We start from the raw sequence: 15,622 nt of genomic DNA on the forward strand, positions 1-15,622 counted from the left end.
AAGCTATGGTGTTACACACAAGTAGTTGAGGCAACACTTGAATGTAAGGGAGAGAACTATCCATATACCAGATGATTATATCATCATTGATCAAGTAGAACCCTAACATAATATCTCAGGCATTCTCCTGGGATATAAACTTTAGAGGCAACCATAGTAAACCCATTCAAGAAGGTAAATTAGAAGAGCTATACCTTAATTGATCAAGACAATGCCTGATCTTGGAAATGAGAAACCTAATTCTAGAGAGATAACTTAGGAAGCCAAACCTTGATCATTATAAATTGAGTGATGATCATAAACCCTAAGAAATTGAGGTAGAGATATTAAGAACAAGTTGATCATGCTTAATCCATGATCATGCTCTTGAGGTATGTGAGGATAAGATAAATCTTAATAAGATAAGTAGATATCATTCACCACATGAAATCATAATGAGATAACTAGTAAGAAACCCTAAGCTTATATCCCAACCTTTACTTGTGAACCACTTGGTGATTATAAGTAGAATCCTACCATATCTACTCCTCAATTAAAGAACCTAAGAAAACCTTAGAGTAAAACTCCATACTTAATATAGTGAGAAACCATCCATCCATATGACCAAAGTTAACTATAAAAAGAACCATAGACATTTTAGTTACTTCAATGATGAATTAAGAATTCTAATAGAAGTCCAATGGAATAAGATAGAACCCATTCTCAGATCCTTAGTAACTAGAGGAGCACATGAAATGTTAAGCCAGTAATTATATTATCATACATAGGGAAGATTAAAACATAGGCCATATTTGAGATTCAAACCATGTGCAATTAGGAGAATATGATTAGAACCCTACTTGTTCATTAAATCAAATCCTATGCTTCAATTGTTAAACACAAGAGACACCCAATGATAAACCCCATATTAAAACCATGTGTGATTATCAACCACTTATCTTTATAATTAGAACCAAACCATAATGAGAGTAGTTTCTACTCTAAGTATCTCAAGATGTTATTAAAATAATAGTACCAGTATTAAACTTGAAATAGAATTAAGATAAACCCCACAAGACCTTAATAAATAAGTGTTCACATAAAATCATATGCAAGTAACCAAATTTCCAAATATGAGGTCAAGTCCTTAGAGATAATTTAGCACATGGTATCATGCCATTAAACTAATTTTCTCAATAGAAATCTATAAATAAATATTAATTTAAATTTGCTTCTTGCAAAGTAACAAAAAACTTAGCTATTAATAGGTACTTAGAAGAACCTCTTGAGAAATAGTTTGGATCACCTAAATTGATGTTGGCAATTAGGACTATATAATTGCCCATTTTCAATCTCTATTAACATTTAATAAACAAGGGTGTCACTACACATATGAAATATTTTAAAGCTCTTATATTTACAATAGTATCTTTGTAAACTCCAAAGGGATTCACACATTTAAAATCCTGCAAAACAAAAGGGAAATGCAAACCAGAATTAAATAGAAAATACAAAGCAGAAAATAAAAATATGAAAGAAAACAGAAATGGAAAAGGAGAGAAAAACTCACCTGGACCTCACCTGGCCGTGTAGCCCAATAACTGGCCCATTAACACCAGCCCAGGACCAGCCCAAACCACAGCCCAGCCTGGCCCAAAAATACCCCTTCGTCTAAAAATTGAGAGGAGAGGGTCGTCCTCATCCTCTCTAGCACGCATGCCAGCCAGCGCGACGCCGTGGTCGCCTTCCCCTCTCGCTGGCGAGCTCTCCTTGATCGACGTCGTGACGAGGCTCACCCTGCACCCTATAAAAGCTACGAGACGATCACCGACCCGCGTTCCTTTCCCCTCTACTCGATTTTTCCTCTCTTACCGAAACCCTGGCCGCTCAAATGCCGACCATCGCCGTCGAGATAGGCTTCCCCAGACCCCTCCGTGACCACCATTAGCACCACCATGGTCGACAAGCCCTCTGTGCAAGAGGAATCGATCCCGGAGGCCCTCAGTCGCCGGAGGGAGCCCGTTCCCTTTCGCCGGTCACCGCCAGCAAATCGAAGATCACCATCGATTACGACCATCTCCGGCCACGCCGTCAAGCGCATCGTGCTCCTGGTGAGCTCTTGAGTCTCCTAGCTTGCTCGCCTTGCTCGATTCATCGCCGTAGCCTCACCGCACCGATCATCTGCCAGCACCGCCGCTGTTCGCACTTGCCGGAGTTACTCCGGCGACCATTAGGGAGCGGCGCCGCCACCATCGTGTTCCCCTCGGCGTGCTCGTTCCAGTGAGCATCTGCGTGAACCCGCGGGAACCCTGGACCGCCGCCGTCGTTGGCAACTAGCCGCCGGCCGGCAGCCCCCCATGCCACCTCGACTCCACCATGGCACTGATGTGGCCCTTGGCCCACTCGTCAGTGTCCCTGTGGGTAGACAGCCCTGGTAAATTTAGCAGTTTCGTTTTATTTCAAAATTCAATACAACCTGCAACTTCAAATAAATCTAGAAAATTCAATTTAAGTCAGAAAAATGTAAATAAGATATTATAATTCTTAGAAAAGAAAACTCTATCCAATAAAAATATAAAATGAAATTTTTATTTTTAATACAAAATCAATTATTTAATACTTGTTAATTAAGCCTTTAATTTAATTCTAAATTCAATTAAAATTCAATAATTAGGAAAACTTTTCAAATTAAATAAAAACCAGTAAAGAAAACAAATAAAACATTAAAAGTAATCTTCTTTATTTGTTATTTTGTTAAATCATTATTAGAGAGATTTAAACCCTGATTAATAATTACCCTAATTATTAATTGTTTAAAAATAATAAAATGTCAAATCCAATATTATTTTTATTTCCAAGTTATTAATAACTTCAACTTTACCATGAAGTTATTAATCATAGAACCCTAGGGTAAATAGCAAACCCTAATTCCTTATGAAATGATGTTACAACCCTATCATTTCATGTGTAATCCTAAAACCCTAATCCATTCAGGAACCCTAGGACCACTATTTCATGTGAACCTTAATTTGCTTCTAAACCTAAACCCTAGGTTAAGACATGTGATCAAGAGACATTGTATTCATACCTAGATCCATAATTAGCCACTAAGTGCATATCCAGGTCCACATAAAATATAGGACCTATCACTAAGACTTTAGCATTCCATGTGTTCATCTCCTCAAACCTAGATGATCAACTAGGAACACCTAAGTCTAAACCCTAATTCCTATCATCAAAAGTATCAACCTTACTCATACCTATATAGCATCACACCATTGTTATGAACTCCAAAAGCAACCATGCTAATATTGACATCATATCCCATACACACTAAACCCTATTAGTGTGAGATAATTATTAAACATCCTATTTAGGAAACCACCATTCCTTACCTAGTGAATCCAATAACAAAACCTAGACAACCTCTGTGGGGACCCCGGACTAACGGTCCGAAATTCCCTGTTATGTATACAGTTCACGATCCCATGATCAGTGCGTCGTGAACACATAACCGAACTGATATCAAATTACACCATCCATTACAAAGCGGAGAAAGAAAATTACAACATGGTCACATGACCCATACTTACATAATAGCCTCGAAGGGCTAACTAAACATCAGAGTAGCATCATCACTTCAGCAGCGCAGTACCCAAGTCATCTGCCATAACCCTACAGGCAACTGACTAGGAAGACGTTCCTAGCTCGCATAGACGTCGTCAACTCCTTCTTCATCCATCGTGTTCCTCCAAGTCTGGCCAAGTAAATAGCCAGGGACAAAGCCGTGAGTACATTTGGAATTGTACTCGCAAACCATCAAGAAAGATGCTAACAGAGCTAACTAAAAGAGACAAGAGAGGAAGAATAGTTTCTCTTGTGGATATAGCATGTGAAAGAGAATCAGTTTCTCTTGTGGATAAAGCATGCCGGCATCTCAAGTGATGCGGACACTTTGGTGGTCCTATGACATCTCTATATCTTTATTGAAGAAGATACTTCAAAAGATAGACTACGACATCTCTATATCTTTATTGAAGAAGATTCTTCAAAAGATAAACTATGACATCTCTACATCTTTATAGAAGAAGAGTTCCTCTACAAGAAAACACTAGGAAGGGTCACCCAATTTTTGTTTCATTTTCCTCAACCATCTCCACATGGTCGGCACAACATCTTTCCCGTACCCTTCCGGTACTTCCAACACACGCATTTCCTTTGGAAATCATTTTCAAAACCAAAACTCGACACAGCTCGGTAACGGCCATCCCAACCGTCCATGATCGCGGACGCGGCTATTCGAATAGTTTTAACTCTGCAGAGTGTGCGCACTTTCCCCACAAGATCTGATAAATCCGCCGGGATCATCCCTGGGTCGTCATACGAAAGTATGCGAGTCTCGGATAATCAGTCGAAGCCTTTCGCCCATTCAACTTAACACGAGGTCCTACCCTATGGAGTATGTACCTCCCCGGCACCGTGGCAACTCACCTCCTCTTGAGCGTGGCTCCACCGCCAAGCCAGGAGACCCAAAGTGTCTTCCGGACGGGTCAGCCCCGAAGGCCTCCCGTTATACTATTGTCCCAACAATGACAACCCGGACTCGGGGGTAACCGTACCCTTGTATAGTTGTGCGGTGCCTCATGCTAAGAAGAACAAACGTCAAGCTAAGCCCCGTGCCCACGTTGGAGTAATGTGGTTGCGCTGTGTAATTGTTCCGGGCGAATACAAAGAACCATGTGTCGTTTTTCTCAAAAACCCAAGTCACACCCACACTTTCCTCTTTCCAACCATCTTTGTCCAGATCCTTTTCTTTCATAAACCATACGCTTGGGTAAGGTTGCCTCACCCAAGGTTTTCATAAACATTTACAACAAGGTAAACCTTGAGGGGTTCCCAACCTATAGTTTCATGAGTTGAACTAGTATTGCACTACGGCCGAGATGAGAGTCATCCCGCCATAGATGAGGTATAAAGGGGTAGTGGAGTGGATCATACTTGCTTAAGTTAAGCATGTATTATGACAACACAAGGAGGAATATACTCTCAGATTTGTGGTGCTAACTACACAACTTAGATAGTGGAGTGTCACTATCCAACATATTCTCCAAGATGGTACACGGCATACTCCTCTCAAGTTGAGAATACACCAAGATCATGACAATGATACCTCTATACTACAAATGGGGTGGGTGTGGTGTAAGTTACTATCTTGAGATGGAACATGCTCAAGTTGAGCATACAAGATAACCAAGTGGGATAGCACGGCCATGCTACCATGCATCCCATAACACAAGGACAAATAGTGGAGCATCACCACTAGGGAGTACCCCACTTGCAAACACACATAGATGACATAAATAGAGATAATAACACACATAGAATGAAGGTGCTTTGAACATCAACAAATGACATCCAACTAGACACCGGATCAGAGATCAAAAGATGGCTTGCCTTGGCTTATTTGTCCCTGGACTTCTTCAACTCCATCAAATAAGAATTCCCACAGTACAAATAAAATCCTTGTCCGATTCCACTTCTTCTTCTTCTCCTCCGAAATTGTTCGCATCTATCGCCGGAAAATATAAAAGGAACACAATCAATCACATTGCTCCAAACATAACAAGCATGCAACATTCAACAATCAATAGCTAACCACTTTACTAAGGGCTAACATACAAAAGACTTATAGATACTACAAAGCAACTAAAAGAAAACCCCATTTATTTACCTAGTAAAGGTATGAGAGTGCCACGACTTAGCAATTGCCTCTCTAGGTATCACCATGGCACAACTAAGTATCCCCTGGTAGATAACATCATAAAGAGGACAAGAGCATTAGTTTGACATCAAATACATTCACAAAACATTTTCAAGCATTTTTGGAAAAGTAGAAAACAGTTTTCCTAACTTAGTTTGCTCACATAACACCACACAAGAATAGGAAACAAATAATATGCCCTACCATTTGAAAACTTAAGCAAAACAAAAGAGCTGATGTTAACTTGCAGAGGTTTTGTTTTGCAAGCATAAAACAAAGGTTGCCCATTTCTACTAAAAAGAATTGGTCAAGGGTTTTAAATAAACCGAAAAGTTTTGCTTCAACAAAGCATGTCACACATATACATTACTAACAGCAACAGAAATGTATGAACAGAGACTAATAATATTTTTCCTAGATGGCCAGTACTAATACAAGACTAACCCAATTGGAATCACCCAAAACTATGAATCCTACAAATTTAGGAATTTCTTTGAATCTGACTGTACAGAAAACAAGATCTGTAAGCCATAAATCGTAGAAAAATCCTAAAAATATGAGACCACTGGCATTTGAAAGATAATTAAACAGAGATGCATACACAATTGGATTTGGGTTCAAATTGTTTCTGAAACTCTCACAAATGGATTGACAAGGTTACTGCATGTTTGTACCATTTGCTTTCTCTCTGGAGTTACAGAACAGATAAAGGTGTGAAACTTATTTGAGAAGATTAAGAAAACATTCAGTAATCCTACATAATTGGAATCACTCAATTAGGTTCAAAAATGGATTTTTGGTGATTTAAAAGCTAACAGCCAAGTCTGCAGAACACACATAACAAGTTTAATTCACCCAAAATCTTACATAACTCATAAAAATATGAGGTCAGGTGCACCTGAAAGGTATTGAAAAGCTGGTTCTTACCCAATTGGTTTCATTCAAAAATTCGTTCCCAAGCTCCTGGTTTAATTCGACAAAGTCAGATCTGACCAGATTTTGACCTGTGAACCATTTCAGTTTCAGGAGGTCAATCGAAGTGAAACCACCGCCAAAATGAAGGTATTGAAGAGGGCTTTCACCTACAGTTGAGTTTGCTCAAAAGGTTTCGTAAAACGGAACAAATCTAACAAACAGTGAATCTGGATGTTTACAGAACTTTATTTACCACGGACAATCCGTAACGAATTTGAGGATGAGACCAATGCCAAGTTGTAGATCTTTTCCGTATCTATCTGCGGAACTTTGAATCACTCGATTTGGATCTGCGCACGAGATTTGGTGGATTTTACAAGTTCGTACCAGAATCTGAAACAGCAAGATAGCAGAAATTACTGCAAGGATTTGGACGAACTTTGCTCAAGAACTTCAGATCTGAGGATAGCTCATGCTTCTCCATGCTTGGACCAACATGCACCTGCATCAAGATCCAATCTTAGCAATGGAGGAAGAGGAAGAGGAGAGAAAACCATCTAGGGTTGGGGAGAAGAAGGAGAGGGAGGCTCTCATGGTGATGAGGAGCTTGAGGGAGGAGGGAGCTTCATCTTGGAGTGCCTTCCATGGCCATGGCCGGCCATGGGAGCAAGGGGCAGAAGCATTTTCGTGGGGGAGAGGTAGAGGAGAGTGTGAGGGAGTGGAGTGTGAGAAAAATGACCAAAGGAGGAGGGAGTGGCCGGCCAAGGGCCAATTTATAGAGGGAGAGGGGTGGCTGCCTCCTTATTTGATTGGCCAAGTTGGGTGGCTGCCCATTTAGTGATTGGGGTAGTTGGGAGGCAAGGCTTGGAAGAGAAGGAAATGAGGAGGGAGGGCTGGCCGAATTTTCTTGCCATGGCCGGCTCCTTCTTGACAACCACAAGTGAACAAACAAAGTGCAATGCCACTTCATGAATGTCGACCAAGGTTGAGTATTTGAGGGGTTAGCTAAAAATGGTTTGATGATGTATTAAAATTTGGGAGAGAGGTGATAATAAACATTGGTGGCAATGTTGGAGAATAAAGTACTTTGATCAAATTATCATATTGGCCAAGAGATGATGGTGGTGATGGTGGTTGAGACAATGGTAGAGCAAGATTAAGAGAGATGGTGAGTGAAGTAACCATATACTCACAATGAAGAATATGGGGACTTAAATCATGAATTCATGAGGTCAAGGTAATGATGGAAAAGAATATAAATTGCTCTACAAAGGAGAGGTCAATAGGGAGTGAGTTGAAAGTATCAAATGATCATCCATTTGATCCAGAATTGGAGGATGGAGGGGATACAATGTGGTGGATCAGAGATGTGCATAAGATGTGCAAGAGTTGTCATTTGAAATAGATCTTGTTTGAAAAGTATTTGAAACACCTCAATTGTCTAGGGACACTTGGGAATGAACTCAAGTGGAATGAAGTTTGAAAGTGTTGAGATAAAACTAGTTGGAACATAGGGGTTCAAAATATTCTACTTACTTTCTCAAGTAAGGTAGAGTTTTTCTCAAAGGTAAAAATAAGCAAGAGGAAAACAAGAAATGGTATAGGTACCATAAACAAGCTTTTTGTTAAAACAAAGCAAAATAGAAATAATGTTTTATAAATCAATACTTGGTAGAAATGGGATGAAAAACAAAACCCATTTCAGTTCCTTGTTTTCTTTGAAGAGAAATCTTGGAAAGTTTTAATAAAACTAGAAGTAGTTTTGTGATCAAAACTAGAGAAGGAAAACTATAGGATTTTTGAGGAGGGAAACTAATTTAGGGAGGAGTGTTCTCAAGGGTAGATGGTGGCTACAAAATGTATCCATCATTCCCACTCTTGGTTTTGTGAAGATTAAACTTGAATAAAAACAAGAGGTAAAAGTGAAGGAAGTGATCTAGAGTTGAATCATTGGATAGGGTATAAGATCAAGTTGAATATATGTGATGCAAGGGTAGAATGAGACATGCAGGATGTGGAAATTGTAGAGGGAGATGCACAGATGAGATCCATGCATTGAGATCACCAAGTTATGAATTAAGGATGATTGAGCTATCTTGTACCACAAAGAGAAAAATCAAGATGGCACACCCATGTTGTCATCAGGAGAGAGGTTTGATGTAGTAAGAAGGAAAAACAATTCTTCCTAAGCCACACATGTGTTTTATTTGGTGAGTTGCTTGTTTAACCACTAGGGGTGTCGTTCTATGAGGTAGCTCAAGACAAAATTCAACAAGAAAATCAAGACAATTCATCTACCAACAGATCAAGGCAAGTCATCATAGCAAACAGATCAAGGCAATTCACCTTAATTAGTCTATAGAAAAAAAGTTTTTGTTCCCCCTGATTTTTGAAATAAGGACAACTAATCAAGGTTGAAAAAGTTGGGGTGTTACAGATCTTCCACCCTTAAAATAATCTCGTCCCGAGATTACTGAGTGTAGAACTAGAGGGGTTATAAAGTTTAACCAAAGTCAGACTCCATTCTTCTGTAGACGTGCCGTTGTAGAGAAAGTCGTTTGCTTCATCTTCTGGGAGACATGTTGGATTTCGGCCGATGGCGAGCTTCATGAAGAGGTTGACTACTCCATGTAGGTGTTGGATCTGTAGCTTCTTCACGATCCTGGCGGAGGTTCAAGACTGTGGGAGGGTTAGTGCACCCAACGGCGCTTGAGCAGGGCTGAAAACCTTTTTAGAGTTAGCTTGATTTTAGTGGGAGACGAAGTCTTCCACCCTTAAGATTTTTCATCGGGTTCTCGGAAAAACTCAGAGCTTCTGCCTTGTAGTTCTGTCTGGGGCTTCGGAAGAAGTCATCGGTCTTCCTTGTTCAGCTGAAGAATCTTTGGGGGCGACGTGCAGACCACCACTTCAAGAGGCACTCACGGTGTTAACTGAACCATATGGGACGCACAGCGAGTTAGAAAGTTGAAGAAACGCCTGGTTGGTACCCATATGAAGCAGCAACAGGGGTCGTCGAAGACAATCTTCAGCTTGAGGGTCAGTGCTGATTTCAGTAACAACTAAGAAGTTAGCGGGTAAACTACGCCTAAAGTCTTGAGTCTTGGAGTATCTTCAGAAGCTTCATTTGATGAGGACCAGATGAACCATGTGGTGTAGCTCGGCTTTGACGCTATTGTTCTCTCAACTTGTTAGACGGTGTGTTCGAGGGTAGTTTCAAAAAGATATTCTCGCGGTTAGCGCGAGTATACTCCAAGGTTAGACCAAGTTAGCATGTCTTCTCGTAGAGGTGCAGTCACTCTTGAAGGTAGGGCTTCTTCTTTCTTGGCGTAGTGGGGATGCTCCAGCTGATCTTGAAGGAAGTCAGCGTAGATAGGGGTCGGGTTAGTTTTCTTGATGGTTGAAAAACAACTTCCAATGGGTTTAGAGTTAGAGTCTTTCGTTAGTCTACCCAATTTAACTAATAGTTAGCAATACATCGGCGAGGCAAACTTTAATCCTATCATTGCATGTGACACCCATACAACCATAACCAGAGACACAATACCACTAACAGAGGCTACTGGTATTTTTCCTAGATGCACAGTAACAAAACAAGATCAACACAATTGGAATCATTCAAAAATATTTATTTTTTCAATTTTTGAGACTCAAAATACTAACCAGAAACAGTGATCAAGTTTTATTTATTAAAAATCGCACAAAAATCCTAAAAATACAAGGTCAGTGGCGTCTAAAAGATAATTTCATACTGGTTCTAGTGCAATTGGAATCACATCAATCGGAGCTACCAAACTATTTTTATTAGCAAAACAGTACACTGGCAGATTTCCATTTTTAATTTCTGTTTCACAAACTTCAAACAATTAAAAAGGGCGGAAACGTCTAAATAGCAAAACATACATGCACACAGCAAACAGATACAAACATTCAAGGCAGCACACTAGGGAACCACAAGCAATCATCACACCAGACATGGTACTCTAAGTACCCAGAAATTCCTAATGCGCGGGGTAGCTCAATCAAAGCGATTGAGTTTGTCCTATCCATCCTATAGGTTTGGGGCTGGTCGCATATGTTGACGTCTTCATAACATTAGCATCAGCTTCAACTTGGATCCTTGTAGCAGTTGGTGGTGAAGGGGCCGGGTGTTGAGTCGTTGATGTTGAGGCGGAGGAGAAAGCTGCGTAGAACTTCTAGTCTCGACATCCCGGAAACATGAAGTCTTCGAAGAGGTAGCTGTTGAGGTGCTTCTGAAGTAGAGATCTTCTCGTGGCTGGCCTAAAAATAACTAGTCAAGAAATTGAGAACTTGATCCTTGACGATCACAAAGTGCGAGTCCAAAGAGGAACAAGGTCAGCTCTTTGACAGACTTTGGTGACAACCAAAGACATGATCCTTTATCCCTTTATGTGCACGGCTAAGTCGGCATCCAATCTTCAATAGCTGTTGTTGGAGATATGTGAGACTTCATAAAAGATTGATCCATCTTCGAGTTCGAGTCTCTGGTCTGGGTTGGGGACATCGTCCAATATGTAGGTTTGAATTGGATGAGACAATAGAGTAAGAATTTTCAAACCCTTTTATAAAGCGGAGAGATAAGAATTTAGAAGCTTTGAATAAATAAGAGGAGTAGAAGCTATGCTTCCGACTAAAGAAAGAATTTGTTTTGTAAATAGTTTTTCCCAAGTACTTGTTTCCTAACTAACGTCCATGCTAACTAAGGTCTCCTAGAGTCAGGATAGCTCTGATACCAGCTCTGTGGGGACCCCGGACTAACGGTCCGAAATTCCCTGTTATGTATACAGTTCACGATCCCATGATCAGTGCGTCGTGAACACATAACCGAACTGATATCAAATTACACCATCCATTACAAAGCGGAGAAAGAAAATTACAACATGGTCACATGACCCATACTTACATAATAGCCTCGAAGGGCTAACTAAACATCAGAGTAGCATCATCACTTCAGCAGCGCAGTACCCAAGTCATCTGCCATAACCCTACAGGCAACTGACTGGGAAGACGTTTCTAGCTCGCATAGACGTCGTCAACTCCTTCTTCATCCATCGTGTTCCTCCAAGTCTGGCCAAGTAAATAGCCAGGGACAAAGCCGTGAGTACATTTGGAATTGTACTCGCAAACCATCAAGAAAGATGCTAACAGAGCTAACTAAAAGAGACAAGAGAGGAAGAACAGTTTCTCTTGTGGATATAGCATGTGAAAGAGAATCAGTTTCTCTTGTGGATAAAGCATGCCGGCATCTCAAGTGATGCGGACACTTTGGTGGTCCTATGACATCTCTATATCTTTATTGAAGAAGATACTTCAAAAGATAGACTACGACATCTCTATATCTTTATTGAAGAAGATTCTTCAAAAGATAAACTATGACATCTCTACATCTTTATAGAAGAAGAGTTCCTCTACATGAAAACACTAGGAAGGGTCACCCAATTTTTGTTTCATTTTCCTCAACCATCTCCACATGGTCGGCACAACATCTTTCCCGTACCCTTCCGGTACTTCCAACACACGCATTTCCTTTGGAAATCATTTTCAAAACCAAAACTCGACACAGCTCGGTAACGGCCATCCCAACCGTCCATGACCGCGGACGCGGCTATTCGAATAGTTTTAACTCTGCAGAGTGTGCGCACTTTCCCCACAAGATCTGATAAATCCGCCGGGATCATCCCTGGGTCGTCATACGAAAGTATGCGAGTCTCGGATAATCAGTCGAAGCCTTTCGCCCATTCAACTTAACACGAGGTCCTACCCTATGGAGTATGTACCTCCCCGGCACCGTGGCAGCTCACCTCCTCTTGAGCGTGGCTCCACCGCCAAGCCAGGAGACCCATAGTGTCTTCCGGACGGGTCAGCCCCGAAGGCCTCCCGTTATACTATTGTCCCAACAATGACAACCCGGACTCGGGGGTAACCGTACCCTTGTATAGTTGTGCGGTGCCTCATGCTAAGAAGAACAAACGTCAAGCTAAGCCCCGTGCCCACGTTGGAGTAATGTGGTTGCGCTGTGTAATTGTTCCGGGCGAATACAAAGAACCATGTGTCGTTTTTCTCAAAAACCCAAGTCACACCCACACTTTCCTCTTTCCAACCATCTTTGTCCAGATCCTTTTCTTTCATAAACCATACGCTTGGGTAAGGTTGCCTCACCCAAGGTTTTCATAAACATTTACAACAAGGTAAACCTTGAGGGGTTCCCAACCTATAGTTTCATGAGTTGAACTAGTATTGCACTACGGCCGAGATGAGAGTCATCCCGCCATAGATGAGGTATAAAGGGGTAGTGGAGTGGATCATACTTGCTTAAGTTAAGCATGTATTATGACAACACAAGGAGGAATATACTCTCAGATTTGTGGTGCTAACTACACAACTTAGATAGTGGAGTGTCACTATCCAACAGATTCTCCAAGATGGTACACGGCATACTCCTCTCAAGTTGAGAATACACCAAGATCATGACAATGATACCTCTATACTACAAATGGGGTGGGTGTGGTGTAAGTTACTATCTTGAGATGGAACATGCTCAAGTTGAGCATACAAGATAACCAAGTGGGATAGCACGGCCATGCTACCATGCATCCCATAACACAAGGACAAATAGTGGAGCATCACCACTAGGGAGTACCCCACTTGCAAACACACATAGATGACATAAATAGAGATAATAACACACATAGAATGAAGGTGCTTTGAACATCAACAAATGACATCCAACTAGACACCGGATCAGAGATCAAAAGATGGCTTGCCTTGGCTTATTTGTCCCTGGACTTCTTCAACTCCATCAAATAAGAATTCCCACAGTACAAATAAAATCCTTGTCCGATTCCACTTCTTCTTCTTCTCCTCCGAAATTGTTCGCATCTATCGCCGGAAAATATAAAAGGAACACAATCAATCACATTGCTCCAAACATAACAAGCATGCAACATTCAACAATCAATAGCTAACCACTTTACTAAGGGCTAACATACAAAAGACTTATAGATACTACAAAGCAACTAAAAGAAAACCCCATTTATTTACCTAGTAAAGGTATGAGAGTGCCACGACTTAGCAATTGCCTCTCTAGGTATCACCATGGCACAACTAAGTATCCCCTGGTAGATAACATCATAAAGAGGACAAGAGCATTAGTTGACATCAAATACATTCACAAAACATTTTCAAGCATTTTTGGAAAAGTAGAAAACAGTTTTCCTAACTTAGTTTGCTCACATAACACCACACAAGAATAGGAAACAAATAATATGCCCTACCATTTGAAAACTTAAGCAAAACAAAAGAGCTGATGTTAACTTGCAGAGGTTTTGTTTTGTAAGCATAAAACAAAGGTTGCCCATTTCTACTAAAAAGAATTGGTCAAGGGTTTTAAATAAACCGAAAAGTTTTGCTTCAACAAAGCATGTCACACATACACATTACTAACAGCAACAGAAATGTATGAACAGAGACTAATAATATTTTTCCTAGATGGCCAGTACTAATACAAGACTAACCCAATTGGAATCACCCAAAACTATGAATCCTACAAATTTAGGAATTTCTTTGAATCTGACTGTACAGAAAACAAGATCTGTAAGCCATAAATCGTAGAAAAATCCTAAAAATATGAGACCACTGGCATTTGAAAGATAATTAAACAGAGATGCATACACAATTGGATTTGGGTTCAAATTGTTTCTGAAACTCTCACAAATGGATTGACAAGGTTACTGCATGTTTGTACCATTTGCTTTCTCTCTGGAGTTACAGAACAGATAAAGGTGTGAAACTTGTTTGAGAAGATTAAGAAAACATTCAGTAATCCTACATAATTGGAATCACTCAATTAGGTTCAAAAATGGATTTTTGGTGATTTAAAAGCTAACAGCCAAGTCTGCAGAACACACATAACAAGTTTAATTCACCCAAAATCTTACATAACTCATAAAAATATGAGGTCAGGTGCATCTGAAAGGTATTGAAAAGCTGGTTCTTACCCAATTGGTTTCATTCAAAAATTCGTTCCCAAGCTCCTGGTTTAATTCGACAAAGTCAGATCTGACCAGATCTTGACCTGTGAACCATTTCAGTTTCAGGAGGTCAATCGAAGTGAAACCACCGCCAAAATGAAGGTATTGAAGAGGGATTTCACCTACAGTTGAGTTTGCTCAAAAGGTTTCGTAAAACGGAACAAATCAAACAAACAGTGAATGTGCATGTTTACAGAACTTTATTTACCACGGACAATCCGTAACGAATTTGAGGATGAGACCAACGCCAAGTTGTAGATCTTTTCCGTATCTATCTGCAGAACTTTGAATCACTCGATTTGGATCTGCGCACGAGATTTGGTGGATTTTACAAGTTCGTACCAGAATCTGAAACAGCAAGATAGCAGAAATTACTGCAAGGATTTGGACGAACTTTGCTCAAGAACTTCAGATCTGAGGATAGCTCATGCTTCTCCATGCTTGGACCAACATGCACCTGCATCAAGATCCAATCTGATGTAGCCCTACCCAAGGTCGATACTACATCAAGACCGACAAGCCCTCCTCGTGGTCCAATGACACGAGCTCGAGCTCAAGCCCTACACCAAGAGGTGAATTCGCTCCTCTCCATGTATGCTTTTGACACCCCTTTGGATGGCTTGCTACTTCATGCCAATACCCTATGTTCAATCAGGTACATCGACCAAGAAGCGAGCCATGAAGACCAAGCCAATGGAGAGAGAGCTGGAAATGACGAAGATGGAGCTACAGCTGCCAGGCCGGAACTTCCGCCCTCCAGGACCGGAACTTCCGCCCAGATGCCCTCAAGATTCCCTCCAGATGCCTTCCAGCGCCCAGAAGACAGGATCAGGCCGGAACTTCCGCCCCGAGGGACTGGAACTTCCGCTCACCGGAACTTCCGCCCAAGTTCCGCCCAAGTTCCGAAAGTCGGCGAAAA

The 15,622-nt window shown here is 40.9% G+C and overlaps 1 long non-coding RNA gene across 3 annotated transcripts; it reads right to left on the reverse strand.

The window, feature by feature from the left end:
• Positions 1-3,482: 3,482 nt before the first annotated feature.
• On the reverse strand, positions 3,483-15,177 carry LOC127295049 (uncharacterized). Of its 3 annotated transcripts, XR_011743307.1 has the most exons (8): positions 15,098-15,177; positions 14,912-15,008; positions 14,671-14,825; positions 13,715-13,788; positions 13,438-13,552; positions 5,711-5,784; positions 5,434-5,548; positions 3,483-3,736 (listed from the first exon to the last, which is right to left on the reverse strand). It is a non-coding gene; the product is annotated as an uncharacterized lncRNA (long non-coding RNA). The 3 variants fall into 3 exon arrangements; XR_011743306.1 differs by having other exon boundaries at positions 14,912-15,127; XR_011743308.1 differs by having other exon boundaries at positions 14,671-14,747; positions 14,912-15,125.
• Positions 15,178-15,622: the final 445 nt, after the last annotated feature.

The sequence above is a fragment of the Lolium perenne genome, chromosome 4 (genome assembly GCF_019359855.2).
Source record: "Lolium perenne isolate Kyuss_39 chromosome 4, Kyuss_2.0, whole genome shotgun sequence".
NCBI lineage: Eukaryota > Viridiplantae > Streptophyta > Magnoliopsida > Poales > Poaceae > Lolium > Lolium perenne.